The sequence below is a fragment of the Schistocerca gregaria genome, chromosome 8 (assembly GCF_023897955.1).
Source record: "Schistocerca gregaria isolate iqSchGreg1 chromosome 8, iqSchGreg1.2, whole genome shotgun sequence".
Lineage (NCBI taxonomy): Eukaryota > Metazoa > Arthropoda > Insecta > Orthoptera > Acrididae > Schistocerca > Schistocerca gregaria.
Window position 1 is genome coordinate 305,669,025 of NC_064927.1, and position 24,502 is coordinate 305,693,526.

The following is a 24,502-nucleotide window of genomic DNA, read 5'->3' on the forward strand; positions in this document are numbered from 1 at the left end:
GATGAGTGATAACGAATCAAACGACACCATTTATAAAATAATGATTGACATTTGTGTACGATGAGTGTACAGACGGTCTGTTGCTTTTCCTATATCCTTGCTACAGACGTGCACAGTAACAAAATAGCTAAGGAGACACTACCTGCAAACGTCACAAACAGGTCCTTGTATATTCTCTGCAATTCTTATGCTATATTGATATAAGAAGTTAATTGTGGAACGTGATGATGGCTCGAGATACGATAGAAACAAAGTAATAATCAAGTTTTTTCTTGTCCTCCTCTCTAGCGTCTAACGATTCCTCCATCTAGGGGCTAAACCACGACGCAGGAAGTTGGATTAGCTCTTACAAAGCCACGACCTCACTGACGTACAACGGCTACAGACCATTCCAGGCCTGTTGCTGTTCACCACCGTAATAAATGATAACATCTTCACCAATAGATGCAGAATATTTGCTACGATATCTGTCGCTCTTTCAATATATTGAGTAATAACAGAACCATATGCAGAAATAGCTCTCACGAATATTAATTTCCGCAATTCTATTGGAAATAAACTACTTCTTTTCCTCACGATGACTGGATTTATTTTGTCATTTCATCCCAAAACTTCAGTCTCAATAAAGAAGCTCTTCCTTTTACATTTTTCCTAAGTGCCTGCAACAAATTTTCCTGGATTCCACACAAGTTCAGTCATAAACGTCTGGATCCTTACTCTGTGCAATACAAAGTTAACAAACAGAAACTATGACTGTGATTAACAATAACACTGGTCAATCATTACTAAGGTATTAAAAAATTGTTGTGACCCACATAGATACCACCTGGATTTCAACCAGTACAACTAAAGAGGCAGCGAAGTGCTACAGAAAGAATACGACCGTTTGATGAAAGCTATTATCCAGCAAATACATATAGACTTACATGCCAAAAAATTCGTTAGAAAACAGAAAATTGTGTTTACGATGAACATATACACCAATGGCATAAGTTATGGTGTCGTAAAAGGTATGACAACCAAAATAATGCCCATTAGAGAGATCAGATAGAAAAATCCAACTAGAACGCCATCTGAAATCACTATTTCGTAATCAGCAGCACATCTTGCATTGTTGATTCGCTTAAAGTGCTATTTCAGTTGACTGATCGCATTGCACTTATGGACCTCCTCCTCAGACTAAATACATAGTTTGGTACTAGGTCAGTTTGGGGAACCATGTAACCACTGACTGCTACTATTATCAGAAATAATCTGAATGACAGTTCCAGTCTCTGACGACGCCTTAGTTCACACTCTATCTCTCTTCTATCCTCTGAAAACCTAGTCCCTTCTCATATTTTCATAAAGTCAGAAACTTCCTCATAGCAAATCTGAAATACAAAACGTCAAGTAGAAAGGTATTTACTGTATTGTATTGTAAATATCATTTGACATTACGGTAAACAACATTGTCAACAAAGTAAATGAGATAGAATAATTGGCGGTTTGGGAAAAGAAGATATTGAAGGCCTTGTAAATAAAACCGTTTTAAATCCAAACTACACTGCAAAACCCGCTTAGGTATGAGAGTCGCTAGAAGGAGCACCATAATGACACTCCACGCTTAATCTCATGGCAAAACCACTCGGACGCCGATACCGTTCGAGGAAGGTCTGAAGTAGCTACACACAACCTCTACACTCTCCATGCCTATGTTTATCAGGCGAATACAGCATTCACTATTGAACGTTCCTGGCGACTTAGCCACTGATTTCATTCGGTACAATCATTCTGGGATTAACACATTCATGCTGGGACACTATTTACGACTTTTAACATCTCGCTTGCCAGACCCATACCTGTGGTGTTGCTGTCACCTGTAGGGGGCACACGGCTTATCATGGCGGTGTATGTGAACTAATAAAATCACCTTGGTTCGTCGAACGTAAGTACTGCTTGACAATCTTCACACACACATACACAAACACACACACACACACACACACACACACACACACATACACACACACACACACACATATATATATATATATATATATATATATATATATATATATATATATGACATCAGTATGTATTAAAATAGGGATTCCCATTTAAAAAATGCAGTTGATATCGTTTGACCCATGGCAGTGCCATCTAGTGTACCAACCATAGCGCCATCTCGTTTGCCACTTGAAGCTAGACGTGTTTCTTTTTTTGGTTTTTAATACCTTCTTATATATATATATATATATATATATATATATATATATATATATATATATATATATATTCCTGGAAATTGAAATAAGAACACCGTGAATTCATTGTCCCAGGAAGGGGAAATTTTATTGACACATTCCTGGGGTCAGATACGTCACATGATCACACTGACAGAACCACAGGCACATAGACACAGGCAACAGAGCATGCATAATGTCGGCACTAGTACAGTGTATATCCACCTTTCGCAGCAATGCAGGCTGCTCTTCTCCCATGGAGACGATCGTTGAGATGCTGGATGTAGTCCTGTGGAACGGCTTGCCATGCCATTTCCACCTGGCGCCTCAGTTGGACCAGCGTTCGTGCTGGACGTGCAGACCGCGTGAGACGACGCTTCACCCAGTCCCAAACATGCTCAATGGGGGACAGATCCGGAGATCTTGCTGGCCAGGGGAGTTGACTTACACCTTCTAGAGCATGTTGGGTGGCACAGGATACATGCGGACGCGCATTGTCCTGTTGGAACAGCAAGTTCCCTTGCCGGTCTAGGAATGGTAGAACGATGGGTTCGATGACGGTTTGGATGTACCGTGCACTATTCAGTGTCCCCTCGACGATTACCAGAGGTGTACGGCCAGTGTACGAGATCGCTCCCCACACCATGATGCCGGGTGTTGGCCCTGTGTGCCTTGGTCGTATGCAGTCCTGATTGTGGCGCTCACCTGCACGGCGCCAAATACGCATACGACTATCATTGGCACCAAGGCAGGAGCGACTCTCATCGCTGAAGACGACACGTCTCCATTCGTCCCTCCATTCACGCCTGTCGCGACACCACTGGAGGCGGGCTGCACGATGTTGGGGCGTGAGCGGAAAACGGCCTAACGGTGTGCGGGACCGTAGCCCAGCTTCATGGAGACGGTTGCGAATTGTCCTCGCCGATACCCCAGGAGCAACAGTGTCCCCAATTTGTTGGGAAGGGGCGGTGCGGTCCCCTACGGCACTGCGTAGGATCCTACGGTCTTGGCGTGCATCCGTGCGTCGCTGCGGTCCGGTCCCAGGTCGACGGGCACGTGCACTTTCCGCCGACCACTGGCGACAACATCGATGTACTGTGGAGACCTCACGCCCCACGTGTTGAGCAATTCGGCGGTACGTCCACCCGGCCTCCCGCATGCCCACTATACGCCCTCGCTCAAAGTCCGTCAACTGCACATACGGTTCACGTCCACGCTGTCGCGGCATGCTACCAGTGTTAAAGACTGCGATGGAGCTCCGTATGCCACGGCAAACTGGCTGACACTGACGGCGGCGGTGCACAAATGCTGCGCAGCTAGCGCCATTCGACGGCCAACACCACGGTTCCTGGTGTGTCCGGTGTGCCGTGCGTGTGATCATTGCTTGTACAGCCCTCTCGCAGTGTACGGAGCAAGTATGGTGGGTCTGACAATCCGGTGTCAATGTGTTCTTTTTTCCGTTTCCAGGAGTGTATATATATGGTGGGTATATGTATAATGTATTGTGCTGCTGGTCTGTGTACATACTCGAGAATGTATATAAGGATTGTCCCCTGCTCTTGGCAAGCAAATTCTTTAGTTTTTAGTGTGACGTATTTTACATGCTAATTCTGTATTTTGTCAACACCGGTTATAGTTTTTTCGAATGACATTTTAAGGAACTGTTCCATTTTTAACATTGGCATTTATTTGTGTAAGTTGCCAGTAACATTTTTCAGAGGGCGATGTAAATTCCCTTGATAAATTGGTCTCTTGCAGGCCTCTGTTCCTGTATTCGTACGTTTGAGTTTGGAGTTTGTAGTACGAGGGGACTCATTGTCCTCTCCTTATTTCCACTCCACAATGATGACACCGAACACAACCTTTACTTGAAAATACTTTATTCTGTATTGTCTTACAAGTCACAAGGAGGTATTCAGTAATACATTAGAAGTTCCTCAGAAGACGTGTCCGTTGACTGGTCGAGACACGCTTCTGCACGCTGCAGTGTCTCGATGCTACATGAGGAATTCGCTATCAACGGATATTCGCCAGTATCTGAGTGAACAAAGGACCAGTAAGTCTACTTCTGTACAAACAAAGTTTCAATACAACGTTACAGGCAGCAGCTTATACTGGACAGACTGACCTGACCAGTTTGCAAAATGCCGCTAGATGGTACTAGGGCGTGGCTGGTAAGTTGCAAAACTAAACACAGCCGTTCAGTTTTATTGCTCTGAAATAGCAGATTTGGGTTGGCCAAGACAGTGGCTGTTCTCATTTCGCTGTTTGTTTCTTTACATTTGCTAGATAAAACAGTGGAGGTTTCCTAAAACTAAAAGCTTTATAGCTGGCTGCACGAGATATTAGTCGTGTCAAGAGGGATTGGCCACCATAAAAATGTTGATCCCTGGGAGAGGCGCCGCCTAAGATGGGCAGATAGGCACTCATGTCTATTCTAACAACCCAACCCCCTCTTCTCCCTCCGCCGGTAGCCCAGGAGTGACACTGGAAGCACTTTTTTGTCGTAAGAACCATAAAATCCTCTGCAGAAGCCATTTAGTCATGTTAGAGATCTTTAGACGGGTGTGGTTTCCCCCATGACAGTGACGATCGACATGTTATTCCGAGTATGGGAAGATTGCGAGTATCGATCTAATGTGTTACATCTGGAAGATGATGTGAACATCTGTAATCTAAACTTAAAATATCTGCAAATGTGTGTCTCAGGTTTCATAGCTGTATGACTTAGAGTTTAAGAAATATGTGCACTCTAAATACGTAAATTCTTTTTCAAACGCCCTGTGCATCCCATACGAGCAGACCAGTTGCATGTTTACTTCGGTCACTCGTATTTTAGGTTCAAATGGTTCAAATGGCTCTGAGCACTATGGGACTCAACTGCAGTGGTCATTATTCCCCTAGAACTTAGAACTACTTAAACCTAACTAACCTAAGGACATCACACACATCCATGCCCGAGGCAGGATTCGAACCTGCTACCGTAGCAGTCGCACGGTTCCGGACTGCGCGCCTAGAACCGCGAGACCACCGCGGCCGGTCGTATTTTAGGTTCTTTGGCTATGCACGTCTCTGTTTCAAATAGAATAGCGCGATAAAGTCACAGGGTCTAGCCACGAGTCATTGCAGGATCACACTTGCAGAATTATAATGTGCTGCAAATTATCTCTGGGTCATTAAAACCATATACTGATATACTATACGTGAAATTAGACTCATGCTTGAAATCCATAAAAAGTACATATCATATAATACTGCCTTTAGCCTGCTTAGGTAACATACAACTTTTATGAATGACAGTATAAAAAGTAGCCCTAATCAGGCTAAGGGTTTTATTGTAAATTGTTTGTACTTTTTGTGGATTTCAAATATGAGTCTAATTTCACATGAAATATATCAGTATATGTTTTTAATGACAGACGCTCATTTAGCAAAAGGGGGAAAAACTTTAACCACAGACAATGCATGCCGCATATTCATGTTTAAATTAGCGACAGTGGTTTACTATGTACTGAGGATAAAGTGCATTAGGTTTTTGTAAAATACTGACGCAATCTGAGTATTAGCAAACATATGTTTAACTTGACGATGATTTATATCAGAATATTTCATGCCTCACTAAGACTTGTATGGATTTTATCTCAATTAATTGAACACGATTGCTCACACACTATTTATATTTACAACAGATCTGAAGATGTCGATAAGCCTAAACCGGTCATAAACTGTAAAGAAATCTGTGTGGTCAAGAAGGTGAATACTGATTATGTTCTAACTGCGAATGTGTTCAAGGATTTTGATGCAAACCGATGTGAGGAATAACAGTCTGTAATTTTGCTGGCCCGTTCTTTTGCCTTTCTTATGTGTAGGAGTTAACTCCACTCTTTCCCAGGCGCTTGCGATTTTCCGCTGGGTGAGAGATTCGCGGTAAATGCAAGCTTGGTAAGAGGCCAATGCTATGGAATACTCCTTTATCCGCTTAGCGATTTTACATTAAGACCGAAATTTTCACGAGTTCTGTCAAGACGGTGGTAGTTGTAGGCTTCAAGCATAGAACATTTCACAGGCGCTTCAGTCTCTACTATCCTTTGCTAGCAGTCATTTACATGTTGTCTTTTGAACTTAGAGCGCAACATCGTCTGCTTCCTCAAATTTTCTCGAATCTTGTTATTCAACAATGGTTGGTCTTTCGTCCTTAAACCACTTACTAAGCACATAATAATCTAGATTAAGATGGAAATCTGTTTAAACTTAGCCCCAGTACGATTGACATTGAGCAGTTATAAACAAAATGATACCAATTCACGCCAATATGTGTTGCAGTGCCGGAAAAACAGAAGACATGTAGGCCAGCAGACTACGATCCATGCCACAGGTTGTCCCAAGAAGCAGATAAGGAGAGGAACCCCGCTGGTAGAACGAGCCACATGGCGCCAAACATCACAAATGCCATGTGTAAAATGACGTCCTCCGGCAGCGGTTCTGAGAAACCGCTTATAATAGTTTCTAGAACATTTGATAGTAACACAGGGGAAGTGCTGGAGTTACTGAGAATATGCATGCTGCATTTAAGGTATCTAAAGGTAAGGACCAAAAATTATTATTTTGATAGCTCAATTAAAAGATTAATACTGATACAAGACCTAAGTTGGTAGTCAGAGATAACAGACAATAAACTTCCGATAAACGTGCATCTGATTTTTACAAACGTATAATATTTCAAGCCAGGTAACATTCAGGGAATCATAGCCTCATGGGGAAAAGGGGTGAATTAGCAATCAAAGTCCCTTAGGGTTGCCATAAGAGTGACTGAAAAAGTGAAGTTAAGCCTCATGATAGAATTGGTATACACACTAGGACGAACATATTTCCTTCAGAGATTGAAAAATGACAGACTACAGAACGCAGCATGTTGGAGAAGGGAGAGAACATTAGTTTAAGTGACTCATTACATTTAGTGCTGTAAGAAGGAAGTGCGAATATTGCAATGAAATTGGAAACTCAAGTGACTACAGTAAAATCTAGGCAGCGTAATAATACCGAAAAGTGACAAGTAACATTACAGATGTGGGAATCAGAGGCATGTATGCAGATACTGTGATAAGCACCAAAAAATATCAAAGTAAGATGGGTGCAGAAACCTACTAAGGCAGAGTTAGCTATAAAATTTCTAGATTTCTGTTACTGTTGTGACGAGTCACAGCAAACAGATACGAAGAGTAACTGTTAAAAAACTCAGAGACCTCCCCGTAAGACAAAGGCCACTCAGACTTGTACTAAATACTGGCAAACAGCACACCACTGTAGAGAGAAACTCGGAAACACTCCTGAGAAAATGACGGGATATTCAATAGCTGCCTCGTGTGGCAGTCATGCGGGGCCACTGTCAAAAATGGCCCAACGTTAGGGTAATAGCATGTACATCAGAAAATGAATAAGGTGACACAGCCATGGGATACCCTCTAATATCGTTTCGGACCTCCCTTTGGCAGGCACAGTGCTTAGGCAGCTGGACGTGGCATACACTCAAAATGTCGTTGGAAGTCCTCTGCAGAAATATTGAGCCATGCTGCCTCTATATCCGTCCATAATTACGAAAGTGTTGATCGGGCAGGGTATTGTGCAAGAACAAACCTCATGAGTATATGTCATAATTCCTCTATGGGATTTAATCAGGCAACCATAGTGACCAGATCATTCTTTTGAATTGTCCACAATCTTCTTCAAGACGACGGTCACAGGAGCTTCTAGTTTCGGAGAGAAACCGCACAATGGGACGCTGGTCCCTTCCGAGGACGACCCAGCCTAACTCTGTCGACCGGTGACCGCCTGTGGAGCGGACAGAGTGGGCCCGAGTGAAATGGGGGAACGACCCCGTGTTCAGCTTAAAAGCAAATCCCGCTACATTGTGTGGGAGCGGCCTGCCTACACATTCTTCACACATAGCATGCTTTTTCAGAGATTTTCACAGGGACAGTAAAGGCCAAACGCCGATACCACAGGTTTCTGGACTGGTCGCCTTAAACGAAACGTCTTTCTCCTGTTTTAGAAGAACAATGCTGATTGGCAGACGATATTTCTGACGCCTGCAGCTGAAGTAGTAATGGAAGAGACCAAAAGATATACCCTTTCACATCTGGCGTGGAGAGGGGCCATTCCGTTGTCGCTCTTGCAGCAAGAACATGTAAAGAGAGAGAGAGAGCTCGTAAGTGTACTCAAAGAACGAGGAACAAGTCTCTCCTCAGTACTTCACTGGGAGAGCACCACTGTCGAGAGCGAATCGAAGTGCGACTCTATATTGAGTCCTTGCGATTAAGCATTGTTCACTGTGTTGGCCGACACACTTATTATGAATGGACAGAGTTATAGTTAAATGCCTGCGAGCGAATTTTTGAGTGACATCGCGGTGGACTCGTTATCTGACAGGTGTAACATGACAATAGTTAGACTAGGTGTATGGAGAGTTTGATTGGCGAAGGTCAATCCAGATAGAACGAGAGTTATCTTATTTGTCAGCAACGAGCACAGCAGACAGCAGTCCTCACAGCTTATGGTATTGTGCTCTAAAGCTATTGCCAGCCCCATATTCCTCCACAACAGTACCCTTCACTGTGATTCACACGATACAGCCTAGCAACATTCTAACGGATAATTATTCAAGTTGAGTAGGCGTGGATTTCAGCCACTCTGCTAGGTCAATAAGAATCTAAAACTTTGTATAGAAATTTCATCAGCTGATCCTATCCTGGAAAGGTAACATCACATTCGGAAAAGATCCAGGATATAACATGTTCAATTCATAACTAAAAGTGACATTGTGATTCCTCAGAATTTTTGCAAAATAAATAATAATTTTCGTTAGTTTCATGTTTATCTTACACCAAGTAGCACTACTCGAATACCCAAATATCCCATTAGTTACGTAAGAAATTTCGTGAATTTTTGAGTCATTTCCTTGCAGCGGATGACTCCAGAAGATGTTTTTTGCTGAAAGTTTTTCAGGCATTTCTCTTGAGAACGTTAAGAGCGTCTGCCTTACTTCTGTAGTAGGGGGAGGGGGGTGGGGATTGAATCTTGCAGGAGCCAGAGGGTAAAGGGTACATCTCAGATCCGCAGAATGACAGAATAGCAACCCATACGGTTACAAAAACTATTGCACCAGCATACTCCGGCACAAGAAGTCTTGCTTTTATTGATTTAGGCTTCTTCACTATTCTGAGGGCATCTACTTCTAATTTTCTTATGTTGATTGCTCTTCTTGATTCGAATTATCGAATATTTACTTCGTTTTCTTTGATGAAGAGACTTCGAGAATTAAGTTTAATAACTCCGTCTTAGTGTCGCTTTTATCGGTATCATTGGCATTTTCTAGTAAAGATACTGATTGTGTCTTGCCACTAGCATTCTTTACGTACCATCAGAACCACTGGCGAATTTATGCCAGGTTTCGAGAGAAATTTTCGTTGTGGAAACTGTTATTAGCATCTCCCACTGAAGTCCGGGCTATGTTTCCAGCCTGTGTAGAAGATCGCCCATTTTCGAGCTTTTGCGTTCGTTTATATGTAGCATGCCTTTTTCGTTGTTTCCGCAACAGTGTTCCTATCCGTTTCATGTACCAAGAGGATTCTGCTCCGTCGTATGTTAATTAATTTATTTTAAATCTCTCGATTGCTTTCGACTCTATTTCTTTGAATTCAAGTCTCATTTGGAAGGATTAGTGCTTGTGTTTCAGGAAGGCGTCAGGAGAATTTCTTTTTGTTTTCTGAAGACATCTATTTTTCGTTTATTTTTTGGGTATTTAGTCTCTCTGCGACAGCTCTGTCTTCACTAATCCCTGTACCCAATTTGGTGGTCGTTATTAGCTCATAATTATTTGCTGCCAAAATGTCAAGTGTGTTTTCACAACCGTTTAGTATTCGAGTAGACAGCTGGAAATAATATACAGAGAGTGCGTATAGCAAAATTATGGAAGATGTTTTATGCGTACCTCCGTATTTAAACATGTATTTTAACTAACATATCTAGGGCAAACTGAAGTCACCACCTACTTTAACTGTATGAGTCGAGTAGCGGTTTCAAATTAGATTCAAGTTTTCTTAGAACCTTTCAAACATTATATTATTTGAGTTGGGAAGTCGCTAAAAGGATCCAATTATTACTTTATTCCGGTTGCCACGAATGTCCTCTAACCAAACTAATTCAATTTCGATACAAGTTTGTTTACTTCTAACAGAGACAGACATGCCATCACCAAATGTGTGTAGCCTATCGTTTCAAAAAAGCCCTTATCAAAAATTTCGTCCCATATTGCTTTCTGCGTCTATTTCACATAGTGGTGTTTGTCTGTTAGCACTGACTACTTTACGAAAACGTCGCTGCTCGCGGTCGTGAAGTGAAGGCCAACAGCCGATGTATTGTTCATGGTGATCAGTAATGTCTGCAGTTTGCTATTCTAGGCACGCTCTTGACACTGAGGATCTCGGTATATTAAATTTCCTGACGATTTGTGAAATGGAATGTGCCAGGCTTCTAACTCCAGACACCACTCCGTGTTTAAAGTTTATTAATTCCCATCGTACTGCCATAATCACATCGGAAACATTTTCCCATTCAGCACTTGAGTCAAAATGACAGCTCCGCATTCACACTGCCCTTTCACCCCTTGTGTATGTGATACTACCACCATCTCTATGTGTGCCTATCTCTTTACCATGACTTTTGTCATCCGAGTGTATTTACAAATTAGTTACAGGAGAAGCTACATCCAAATGTGTACCAGCTGACAAGAATGGGTTGCGAAGATTGAAAAGTGTGACTCATGGCACTTTGAGCATGCTTGGGATGGTGAATTTGGCTCTTGAAATAGCCAGAAGTGTTATCGGAGGGAACAAACTTCAATCTGAAGAAGGGAAGAAACGTCCGTTATAATAATTTAGTAGGAAGATATTTCCTCACAAGAGCGATAGTGGTTATCAACTATATGGGTAGAAAGTAAGAAGTGACTGAGAGTAATATACCGCTGTTGAAGGTACACGAAAATGAGATACTGACAAAACAAACGAGAACAGGAAATGTTACTGGACATTTGGGAGCACGAATTGGTCATCAGGACTATAGGAATGTGATAAATGAGAAGAGACAATGGGACGAGTCGCAGCAAAAGAATTTCAAATGGTGGAACATTGTCAGAGAGAATTACGGACCAATGTAGTTGTTGCGTGACGAAAGAAAAAGCAAACTTGGCGGTCGAAAGAAAACAATCGGACCAAGGGGCAGTAACTTCATGTTGAATCGAATAAAGGAATACTGCACTACTCCAGAAGACGAAGAAATGATAGTGTCGAAACAGAAGCGCTAGTAGCAATCATACGATCAGAATGAATTATAAATGATATGAATGCAAACGAGGAGTATGATATAAGATCTGTATACTTAATTACTGAATCAATATGCCGGGAAACAACAGTAAGGTGTAGAGACCCCAGACGTGGCCCAAAAATATAATGCTCACATCGCGCAAGTCAGGGACACTGCGAACAAGCACATACAATGAAATGGAAAACATTAATTACAAAAGTTCTGTTGTGCATATCTGAAAATGGTTCAAATGGCACTGCGCGCTATGGGACTTAACATCTGGGCCTTTAGCCCCCTAGAAGTTAGAACTAAGTAAACCTAACTAACCTAAGGATATCACACACATCTATGCCCGAGGCAGGTTTCAAACCTGCGAGCGTAGCGGTCGGGGGGTTCCAGACTGTGGCGCCTAGAACCTCTCGGACACATCGGTCGGTTGTGCATATCCCACTGCGCTTCATTTAAAGGGTGACTGATTGTCATTTACCGAAGCTATGAGCCATATACACCCGGTATCACCAGAACACCAAGGCCAAATTATGCACGGAGATGACAATAGTAATGCGGTAGCGATATGCACATATGCAGATGGCGTTAGTGTCACATACACAAGGTATGAATGGGCAGCTGTCATTTGTACTCATGTGATGCATGTGAATGGGTTTCCGATGTGGTTATGGTCGCAGTACGGGAATTAACAAACTTCAAACGCGGAATGGTGGTTGGAGCAAGAGGCCTGGGACATTCCATTTCGGAAATCGTCAGGGAATTTAATACATAGAGATCCACAATGTCAAGAATTTCACGAGAACACCAAATTTCAGGTATTACCTCTCACCACGAAGAACGTAGTGGTGACGGTCTTTACGTAACGACCACGAGCAGTGGCGTTTGCAAGATTTGTCAGTGCTAACAGACAAGCAACACTGCGTGAAATGAACCCAGAAATCTGTGTAGGACGTCCAACGAACGTATCCGTTAGCACAAAGCGGCGAGAGTTCGCGTTTACGGCCACGACTCGCCATCACTTGCAGCACCTCTCCTTGGCTCGTTACCTTATCGCCTGGACCCTAGACGACTGGAAAACCCGAGCCTGGTAGTCGTTCGGCTGTTCTGATTAACACATGTGGCATCGTATTGTCATGGATGAGAACCACGTTGTCCACATTTTAATGCCTCGACGCCTTCGTGTGACGACAGCCCTCAGACGTGGCAGTGACGTGCAATAGCTGTCGGCACTGATGGTTCCATCTCATGGCACGAAATCCAGCAGGAGCGGTCCACGGCTATCCCAGAAGGCCGCTAACATCACTTTCCTGACAGGTGGCTCTCAACGAATTTTTTTAAATTTGTGACAGCTGAATTTTCACGTTTCCACACCTTAATCAGCTCGTGAGATTCCGGCGTGAAATGCAGCATCTACGTTTTATCACCAGTAACAAAGAGCTCCAGGAGATCTTCGCACTCCTTGGAGTACCGTTCCAGGTGATTCCGTGAAGACATCATTCGCTTGCCTTTCATCATGCTATCCGGCGCTTAGCATCATGAAACCATCCCATACCTTAGGACCTCTGAATGATATAAACGTGCGTAGTCACCCTCGTACTAAGAGTAGCACTGCCTAATGTACTAATGGAGACATAGAGAAAGCAAGAATTATTGGAACACGCAAACAGACTCAAGACATACTATTAGAATAGGGTTGTATGGCATAAACTTTCAAGGAAATTTAGGTGAGGTTTACGCCTACTGAATACCAAACCATCATGTTAGCATGACCAGTGGTGACTTGTCTCTAGATCATTACTTGAAGTTATTCTGCCTGGGGTGTTCAAGTGCACGGGCTTCCTCACGATTATATTGCCATCATCAACGATCGTCGAAGTTGTTAGTATCACCTGAAAGTTGGTAACGTAAGTAAATCTTAGAACTATTCATGATAACTTAGTAGCGCAAAGAGAGCGGATTTGAAAATTTTCAAATACACAGGTGAGGAATATATCGAAATGCAAAGCGAAGAAAGGGTGCAAAAATGTCCCATTGCTACATATCTTAAGTACAAGCTAAATTATAATAGTAGTTGTATTTTTGCGTTGTTCCGAATGTGATTGTTGCAACATTTGTTCAAGAAATTATGTGATTAAATTTCAGGTGGTAACTATTGTTTCCTATTCCTAAGGAGACAACTGTATTGAGTTCTGCAGAGAAACCGATTTACCGATGTGAGCAGGAGGGACAAATGACGAAATAGTGATGTAAGAAAGCCTTCATAGAGAAACAGATGACTGAATAATCATTACAAACTGACGATAGTGTACAAAATGTAGCTGCGTTCTGTCAGGGTCATATGAACAATCCATGTACACCTTTTTTTGTACTACTGCTACTTTGTGTAGGGCCCATTAATGTATTTCGGTGGGAGTGTGTCAGGACTGGGATTATTTTAGTTAAAAGTGAGAAGATATGTGGGGCATTTCCACTGGGGCTTCTTGGAAGACGCCCATGGTTGTGCAGCCTAGGAGAAACATGAACGGAGAGAAGCCGAGTACAGTAGAACCCCTCTAACCCGACCTTGGATGGTCCGTCAATCCGGTTAGTCCGACCATGCTGAGGCTCGCGAGCCTATGCCGCCTTGTCAGTGAATGGACGCCTGTCGGGCCATTGTTGCGGTGTCTATCACTGTGCACATTGTTATACTGTACTTTATTGTGCAGTTTTATCCATTGTTGGGATTAAAAACCTTCGTTATTTGCTTTATTCCGTGTTCTCTACCGTACTTATTACAGTAGATTCACTGTGTGTACAGTTGTTTGTTTTCTAACATGTCTGGATTCGAAAGTAAACTCGTAACTCTTTCACTAAATGAAAAATTAGCCATGCTACAAAGACTGGACGAAGGAGAGTCGCTCAAAAATTGCAAAGAAACTGACTGTAGGTGTTACGACAATTAAGGATTGGAGGAAGAATCGTGAAGACATTGACTTCTGTACAGTTACGATTGATGGTGAAAATACTCTGAAGAATCGCAAAACATTTAAAAATCCTAAACTTGAACTGCTTGATAACGCATTGTGGATGTGGTTTTGTCAAGAAAGAAAGAAGGAAAGGAAATCCAATATCAGAGCCAATTCTCAAAGAAAAAGCGATAGTTTTGCACAAAAAACTGGAATTCGAAAGTAAATTTTCTACCAGTGAAGGCTGGATTGATCATTGGAAAACTCGTCAAAAATGTATCCCTGACTTTTTTACAAGTTATTTGTTTTCGTTTTCGCTGTAAAAACAATGTATAAAGTATAATCATTTCTTAGTTTATACATACAGTAGCTTATTTCTTTGTAAAAATTATTTTATATACAGTGCTATAAATATTTTTTAGTTTACAGTATACGTTATGTACAGTACAGTACTGTAATTTTTGTCGTTTTTCCTTTTAAAACCAATACATATTATAATTGTGTAGAAATTTTTTAGTTAATATACTGTTTAACACTGTGTAAAAACATTTTTTATATTACTGTAGACATCTTTTAGTTCTTAAATAGTTTAATTTTTTGTACTAAATGTCTTTTTATACATTTTGTGATAAATGTTAGATTTTTCGGATAATCCGACCTTTTTCTCGTTCCGACCATAGTCCCGGTCCCGAAGGTGACGGATTAGAAGGGTTCTACTGTAATTGTAAACGAGAACGCCTTCAGAAGCAAATTTTTAGGTTAGAGGGTCTCAAGAAACCACAGAAAGGGCGTCCTTCTAAACGGGGGCAGGTTAAAACACAGAAAGGTAGTTGCAGAAACGATCGGTGTTGTAATTGTGAATTTTCATAACAGTTGGGAAAGAACCAGAGTTCCAAGCCCTAATAGATAGGACTGAGGCTTTAATAGTTATAAGTTCGGAAAGCTGGCTGAAGCCGGAAATAAGTTTAGCAGAATTTTTTTCAAATGATATAACAGTGTTCAGAAAGGATAGCATAAATACAGTTGTGATGGAGTATTTATTAATGTCAGAAGCTGTTTACCTTGTACTGAAAATGAAGTAGATATTTCCTGCGAAGTAGTGTGTCGGACTAAATTATTAATTGGATCGTTTTATCGATCACCCTACTCGGAACATATAGTGCTGAACAGTTCAATTTGTGGTGACTTACATCTACAATCGATATGCTGGAAAAATTATACATATAAAGCCGGAGCCAGGCATAAAGCGTCATCCTAAATTGTACTGAATGCTTTCTCAGAAAACTATTTTCAACAAGTAGTTCATGAGCCAACTGGACCTCTTAGCAGCAAATAATCCCGGATTAATTGGGAGTATCACGACGAATACAGGGATTAGCGACCACAAGGCAGTTGCTGATAGGCTGAACATCGTAACACACACAACCATCAGAAGGAAACCAAAAGTACATCTATTTATAAAAGCTGATAAAAATGCTCTTAATACCTCTTGAAGAGGCAGTCTCCACATTCTCCGATCTGATCATGTTAGCGTAAAAAAAATGTGGAATGATTTCAAAGATATAGCATCGAAGGCTGTTGAGAGATATATACGGCATAAAGTAATAAGTGCTGGTACGGGACCTCCATGCTACACAAAACAAGTAAGATCCCTGTTACAGGAGGAACGAAAAAAATCATGCCAAATTTAAAAGAACACATAGTCCCCAAGATTGGCAATGTTTTTCAAAAGTTCGAAATATAGCCCGTACTTCATTGCGAGATGCTTTTAATGATTTCCACAACGAAACTCTGTCTCTCGATCTGGCAGAAAACCCAAATACGTTCTGGTCATACATAAAGCACACCAGTGGCAAGATGCAGTCAATACCTTCGCTGCGCAATAACAACTTTGAAGCCACTAATGACACTACCACTAAAGGAGAGTTATTAAACACGCCTTTCCGAAACTCCTGCACCAAAGAATACGAAGTAAATATTCCTGAATTCCAATAAAGAACAACTTCGAAGATGTGAAACATAGAAGTAGGTATCCCCGGTGAAGCAAAGCAGCTTATATCACATAACGAAGATAAGCCTCCTGTCCAGATTGTATACCAGTCACGTTACTTTCAGAGTACGCTGATACAATAGCTCTATATTTAGCAGTTATATACATGTGCTCGCTCACAGAAAGTTCCGTACCTAAAGACTGGAAAATTGCTGAAATCACACCAATACCCAAAAGGGAAATAGGAGTAATCCGCTAAATTACAGGCACAGATAACTAATGTCAATTTGTAAGAGGGTTTAGGAACACATACTGTATTCGAAAGTTTTGAAGTACATCGAAGAAAACGATTTATTGACACCTAGAACGGATTCCGAAGGCATCGTTCTTGTGTAACATAACAAGCTCTTTATACTGAGAAAATGATGAGTACTGTCGACAGGGGATGTGAAAATGATTCCATATTTTAAGGTTTCCACATGGCTTTCGCCACCGTTCCTCGCAAGCGTCTTCTAATCAAACAGTGTACCTAGGGAATATCGCGTCAGTTGGGCGACTGGATTCGTGATTTCCTGTCAGAAACATCACAGTTCGTAGTAGTACAACGAAAGTCATCGAGTAAAAGAGAATTAATTTCCGGCGTTCCCCAAGGATGTGCTATATACCCTCTGTTATCCCCGATCAATATTAACTACATAGGAGACAATCTGAGTATCGCTATTAGCTTGTTTGCTGATGATGCTGCCATTTACCGTCTTGTAAAGACATCAGATGACCAAAACGAATTCGAAAATCATTTAGATAAGTTATCTGTATAGTGCCAGAAGTGGCAATTGACATTAAACAAAGGAAATTGTAAAGTTATTCAAATCAGTAATACAAGAAATCGGCTAAAATAGCGTAGATAGTGCTACTTACGGCCTTGGGAGAGCCAGTCCTGACAAAACTGTACCATCTGGCGAGCAAGATGTATGAACCAGGTGAAATACACTCAGACTTCAAGAAGAATATAATAATTCCTATCCCAAAGACAGCTGGTGTCGACAGATGTGAAAATTAACGAACAACCAGTGTAATAAGCCATAGCTGCAAAATACTAACACGAATTCTTTACAGACGAATGGAAAAACTAGTAGAAGCCGACGTCGGGGAAGATCAGTTTGGATTCCGTAGAAATACTGGAACACGTGAGGCACTACTGACCTTACGACTTGTCTTAGAAGAAAGATTAAGGAAAGGCAAACCTACGTTTCTAGCATATGTAGACTTAGAGAAAGCTTTTGACAATGTTGACTGGAATAATCTCTTTCAAATTCTAAAGGTGGCAGGGGTAAAAAACAGGGAGCGAAAGGCTATTTACAATTTGTACAGAAACCAGATGGTGGTTGTAAGAGTCGAGGGACATGAAAGGGAAGCAGTGGTTGGTAAGGGAGTAAGACAGGGTTGTAGCCACTCCCCGATGTTATTCAATCTCTATATTGAGCAAGCAGTAAAGGGAACAAAAGTAGGTATTAAAATCCATGGAGAAGAAATAAAAAATTAGGGTTTGCCGACGACATTGTAATTGTGTCAGGGACAGCAAAGGACTAATAAGGGCAGTTGAACGGAATGGATAGTGTCTTGAAAGGAGGATATAGGATGAACATCAACAAAAGCAAAACGAGGATAATGGAATGCAGCCGAATTAAGTCGTGTGATGCTGAGGGAATTAGATTAGGAAATGAGACAAAGTAGTAAAGGAGTTTTGCTATTTGGGGAGCAAAATAACTGATGATGGTCGAAGTAGAGAGGATATAAAATGTAGACTGTCAATGGCAAGGAAAGCGTTTCTGAAGGAGAGAAATTTGTTAACAAGGAGTATAGATTTAAGTGTCTGGAAGTCGTTTCAGAAAGTATTTGTATGGAGTGTAGCCAAGTGTGGAAGTGAAACATGGACGGTAAATAGTATGGACAAGAAGAGAATAGAAGCTTTCGAAATGTGGTGATACAGAAGAATACTGAAGATAAGGTGGATAGATCACGTAACTAATGAGGAAGTATTGAATAGGATTGGGGAGAAGAGAAGTTTGTGGCACAACTTGACCAGAAGAATGGTTCGGTTGGTAGGACATGTTCTGAGGCATCAAGGGATCACCAATTTAGTATTGGAGGTCAGCGTGGAGGGTAAAAATCATAGAGGGAGACCAAGAGATGAATACACTAAGCAGATTCAGAAGGATGTAGCTTGCAGTAAATGCTGGGAGATCAAGAAGCCTGCAAAGGATAGAGTAGCATAGAGAGCTGCATCAAACCAGTCTCAGGACTGAAGACAACAACAACAACAGTGCCACAGACATGACAAGTGAACTGGAGTGGAAATCATTAAAAGAAAGGTGTTTTTCGTTGCGACGGGATGTTCTCAAAAAATGTGTGTCATCATTTTTTTCCTTCGATTGCGAAAACATTCTGTTGGCATCCACCTATATAGGAGAAATGTTCATCACGATGAAAAAAGGGAAATCAGGAGCCGCACAGATGAATTTAAGTGTTCGTTTCTTCGGCGCACCGTTCGAGAGTGGAACGGTGGAGACTTCTTAAAGGTGGTTCATTGAACCCTCTGCTTGACACCTTACTGTGAATAGTAGAGTAATCAGGTAGATGTAGATGCAGATTCTCATAAGTAATTTGCTTGCCCGTCAAGGGTACATCACATGGCTAACACTTGTCAACCTGTCAAATGAGACGAGAATCGGGACTAAACTCACGATAGAAAAAAAGCCGTGATCCAATTTTGGTTACTAGATGCGCTTGAAAACGATCATGAGTATGTGCAGTGATCGAGAAAAATGACGATTAGTACCATGGACAACTACCTCGGAGTGGACCAAAGTCACTTAGAAAAGTAGTTTTCGTTCATAGAGTCATCGACTATTCATTAGGATTGGAGTAAGGAGAGTGTCAACGAAGGCAGCAGAATCTTCGACGACAGCAGCTACTTCTGTAACATGAAGAGAGTACTACTCCGTGCTACGCAAACACAGTTTACACAAGAGTAACAGTTCTATGGTGTATTATATATCTTTCATTGAAGAGTGTAGAAAAGAGACAGTCTGTCTTTGTCTCAGCCATCACTGTAGCGACTTTAATTTGCTAGTCGGAACACGTCAGTGAACAGTACTTGTGTCCTGTGAGTTAGGGCAAGGAGCCAATGATACAACCATTAGCTAAGTGGCCATTGAGTTTTTTAATAAGGTCAAGTGGCCATTGATTCAGTAGACGACAGAACAAATAGCAACAATTTTCCTTGTCTCTGAGGTTGCTATTCCTTAATACTGGAAAGCCCATGTCATGTAAAACTGAATTGTGGAGGAAGGTTCAACTGTAAAACGTTGGTACTAACCGTAGCTCATGTATATATGTTAATTGGTCAAACACTTAGCATAGAAATATGTCGAATGAAAATTAAACTTTATTACCAATATCATATCGTCTTGCTGCCTTGGCAGACTGTTAACCCTGTGAAAATTCCTTCTCTGTTTCGCCGGAACCAAACCTGAAACTACGAAGCAGGCTCTACGTTCTCTCATCTCCGTTGTAATTAGTAGAACACACAATGTACAATATTGTCTCAACGTCCTGATTGCGCCACGAAGGCCAGACCAAATCTACGTGTATCGTATTCTCGTAGCTAGGATCGGTGCCGGGATGCCACGCAGAGTTGCAAACCTCACATCCAACTCAGAGGCAGCAAACACAGTCGCTAATGAAACTTTCTGAGGAATACGAGTCTCAGTAATCTGAATTAGCTAAGAGGGTGATTTACAGTTTGCTTTCTCGCCCGAAGATACTCGGTTGACTTATTGGACTCCATAACTACGCTAACACGGTCATTTTGCGTGATAGCAGTGCCGACGGATGGCAGAAATGAACCGTGACATTTCTTCCGACTGCCCTCCATCCTTCACTGCCAGGGCTACTATATCATCGTACTGTCAAAGGACCAACAGTGGGCGTAGGCTTCCTGCATCATTATTCGTTTCATTTGATTTTTCAGTCACTGGAATAAAGGCGTACAACCGCTCAACATGATACATTTAGTTTTGCTCCTCCTTACTTTTCTTGTCACTCACCTTATTTCCTTACATCTAGAGAAATGAGGCAATCTGTTTCGTGTAACCGATACAAATACAGAAAGGCTACTGCTTTATAACTGCAGAGAAGATTGCTTTTAAAGTTTATTTCCACCTGCCCGTCTTATAGAAAGAATTTCACAATTTTCCCAAATAAGTAAACTTCTCTGACCAAATAACTAGAGGTTTGACAAGGAAGTCCACACCGTCTGAGGTAGGCCGGTCTTTTTGTGTGGCAGCTCTACATAAGCAATTTGCCTGACACTTATCAAGTGTTGTTTGTGCATGGCGACGGTAATGCGAAAGACTGAGCCATGTTTATAAAACGACTGTTTGAGAAGACTGTTTGTCCTTATCTTGTTACAGCGAACATTTGAAAGTATAAAGACAAATACACACTAAACAATGGATGATGTGACCGCCACGACTGATGATGTCCAACTAAACTAAGAAATAATGGCTTACAAGCTACGAACTGAGAGAATTGGCAACTAATAACTACAAACTATAAATTCACTATTTTAACCGCTTGAAATCGTTCTACTAATTTACAGTGAGATTACTGAATAGTATGATATGATCTGTGAGGTAACACCTTTGTTTTACATACTACCGCTGAGTGTGTGCTGGACGTCTTTCTCCAAGCACCTCCGCACTCCAGTTGCCAAGACACGGCTACCCGTCAGGATTTCTCGAGTGCTGGCCATTCAGAGACCGGAAAAGGCAACAGTTAATGTACAAGCGCATGTTCTCGATATCCAGTACGTGGTGAGGAACATATTAATCGATCTTTTCAAAAGTTGAAACGTGCCCCAGTGCGTGGTAACGGCAGAGTCGAGGTCACCCACCTGCGTTTACCCGTTATCACAGTTTCTATTTGCTAATAATAATTCCTGTACTCCCTTTGTATGACTAAACATTCAGTGATTACTTTTTCTTACAAATTCTTTGTTTCATCTAATTTGTAAACAAATAAATTATCCGAAAACGCTGATAAGTAATTGTGTTTCATATCATTTTCAATCCGTATTGAAATTTCATAACGGTAAATTAACCGATCAAAAGCTGTTTCGGGAAGCGAGTCTACTTGATTTAAGCGCAGACTTCAACAGCATTTTGTTTTTTCTGTCACAGAGAAGAAAAGGCTGCTTGCTGGAGAGATACAGGCCTCCAGTGTGTGCTCTGGAATGCCCACCTCTGTGTGCACATTCCAGATGTGAAGGGTGGAAACTCATAATCGGAAAACACAGGACTTCAGGAAAGCTTTTGAAAAAAGGGTTCATATTTTTAGGTAATTCTACGGTCACCTATGTGTCGCGTAAGTGTGTCGTGCTCTGAGTGAAACAGCTTCTGAGACATATAGTCTGCTGAAGAGTCTGTGTAGCTATAGCAATGTTCATATCTCCGGTAGAAGTTATTGATGCTGCAGAAGATATGTGGACGGAAGTTACTGAAGAATTTCTCTGCAGTCGTAATTCGTGAAACCCTCTAAGACGTTGGCGGAGTCTGTAAAACAGCTTCCCAGTACCTTGCAGGACACGGGGACGAAAAACATCATTTCAATGGGGCTGATTTGTGCAATACTTTTTACTGTTCAGTGTTAAAAACAATTCAGTGGGCCATTTCCTCTCCGCGAGAGTCACTCTGTTACGTGAGACTCACACTGTTACGATGGAGACGCAGTAGGTAACTGGAGGAAATGTTATAAGTTTGTTTACAACGTATATTGTTTTATTGGCAACTGAAGGGTTTATATTATTATTTGGAAGGAATTTCGTTACGTAATACCTTGAGGACTGTGCAAACCGTATTTCGTGCACACTGAAAAAAAAAAACTGTTAAATGCTGGCAGAGGATATAATTCGCATCGAGGTTAATGATATGATCTGATGTTCTTCCTAGAGAAGATTAATTAACCGGATCTTACTTGAAGGCGAGGTAAAGACCCTGACCTACAAATAAATATCGAAGTTTACCAATCAAGTGAGTATCTCGCCTTTTACATAATACTTATTACTGAGCTTGTAACAACAAACATAAACCAGTGAAGCACTTCGACGGTATTTATACGTTTAGCCTTTATTAAACTAAGAAACACTTTCAAATCAGGTGTTTAGAGTCAACTGGGCTTACAGCTTTTTTCTCTCCTGTGCACTCTGTTGGTATAGGTAGTCACTTAACGTCTGTGAAAATACAGCCACATTTGCTTCATTACTCTGCAATTCACAATGAAGTGATTGTCACAGAGTTCAACGAACCACCTTCATTCTGTTTCTCTTGCGTGCCATTGTGTTACAGCCTGCGGGGAACACAAATAGATACCAGTACTTCTCTCTGTGAGACCTCTGATTTCTGATCTTTCATTACGATGATCATTGCTCCCTATGTAGGTGGGCGTAATCCAAAATCTCCACACTCTAAGGAGAAAGTATGTGATTGAAATTTCATGACAAGATCCAGCCGCAGTGGAAAACGAATTTCGTATAGTGATTGCCGCACCAGTTCGAGTACCATATCCGTGACCCTCTCTTCGCTATTTCGTGGCAATACAAAACGAGGTACCTTCTCTGTATTTTTCAGTGTACTCCGTAGGACCAATATGATACGGCTCCTACACCGCACAGGACTACTACGGAAGACCACGGACAAGCGTAGTGTACGCAGTCTCTTTAAAGGCCCCGCCACACGTATTAAGTGTTTTATCAATAAATCGTGGTCTTCGGTTTATTTTACCCACATAATTTATGTAATCGAACCAACTTAAGTTATTCGTAATAGATATCCCTAAGTATGTAGTTGAGTTTATAGCCTTTATATTTGTGTGATTTTTAGTGTAACCGAAACATAGTCGATTTCTTGTAGTACTCATGTGGTCGACTACACATTTTTAATTATTTAGAGTCAATTGCCACTTTTCACACCATACAGATGCCTCGTGGTCGACTACACATTTTTAATTATTTAGAGTCAATTGCCACTTTTCACACCATACAGATGCCTCGGTCAAATTGTACTGGAATTTGTGTTGCTCATCTGATGACCGTATAAGACGGTAAGCTCCATCTTCCGACAATCTAAGAGTGCTACTCCGATTGTCTCCTAAATCGGTCATGTAGACGAGGAACAACAGAGTGCCTATAACCCTTCTTGGTGAACGCCAGGTACTATTTCTGTGTTACTTGATGACTTTCCGTCTATTACTACGAACTGTGACCTTTCTCGCAGGAAATCACGAATCCAGTCACACAACTGGGACGACTCCCTGCAGTCACGCAATTTGAACAGAAGCAGCTTCTGACCGTGGAGAACATCGTCAGTAACTTCCAGGAAACCTAAAAATACGGAATTTCTGGAAACCTATAGCTACGGAAACACTTTGACAACCACGTCAATAGCGCTCATTACTTCCTGACAGTAAACTGGTAGTTCTGTTTCACAAGCCGTCTTCAGTTTGTCAATAACTTGTTTGCTTTGACGTAACTCATAATCTTCGAACAGAGTATATGTTCCTAAGTATTACTGCAAATCGACTTTTGCGATATGGGTCTGTAATTCAGCGGATTAAGGATATTTCGTTTCTTGGATATTGGTGTGGGTTGTGCAACATCCCAGTGTTTAGGTAAGAATGATTCGTCGAGCAAGCGGCTGTGTATGCTTCTATAAATATGAATATATTTTATCAGCATACTCTGAGAGGTACACAGTATGCACCCAAGGCTTTGCCATTATTGATTTAAGCTGCTGTGTTACACCAATTATATCTGCTTATAAGTTACTCATGATTGCAGCTGATCTTGATTCGAATCTGAGATATTTACTTCGTCTTCTTTGGGGAAAGTGGGTAAAGCCGCTTTTAGGAACTCTACT

General features: G+C 41.4%; 1 protein-coding gene across 5 annotated transcripts in view; it reads left to right on the forward strand.

Annotated features, from left to right (window-relative positions):
- Window positions 1-24,502, forward strand: part of LOC126284563 (uncharacterized) — a 335,286-nt gene that overhangs the window by 75,451 nt on the left and 235,333 nt on the right. The window lies entirely within an intron of this gene.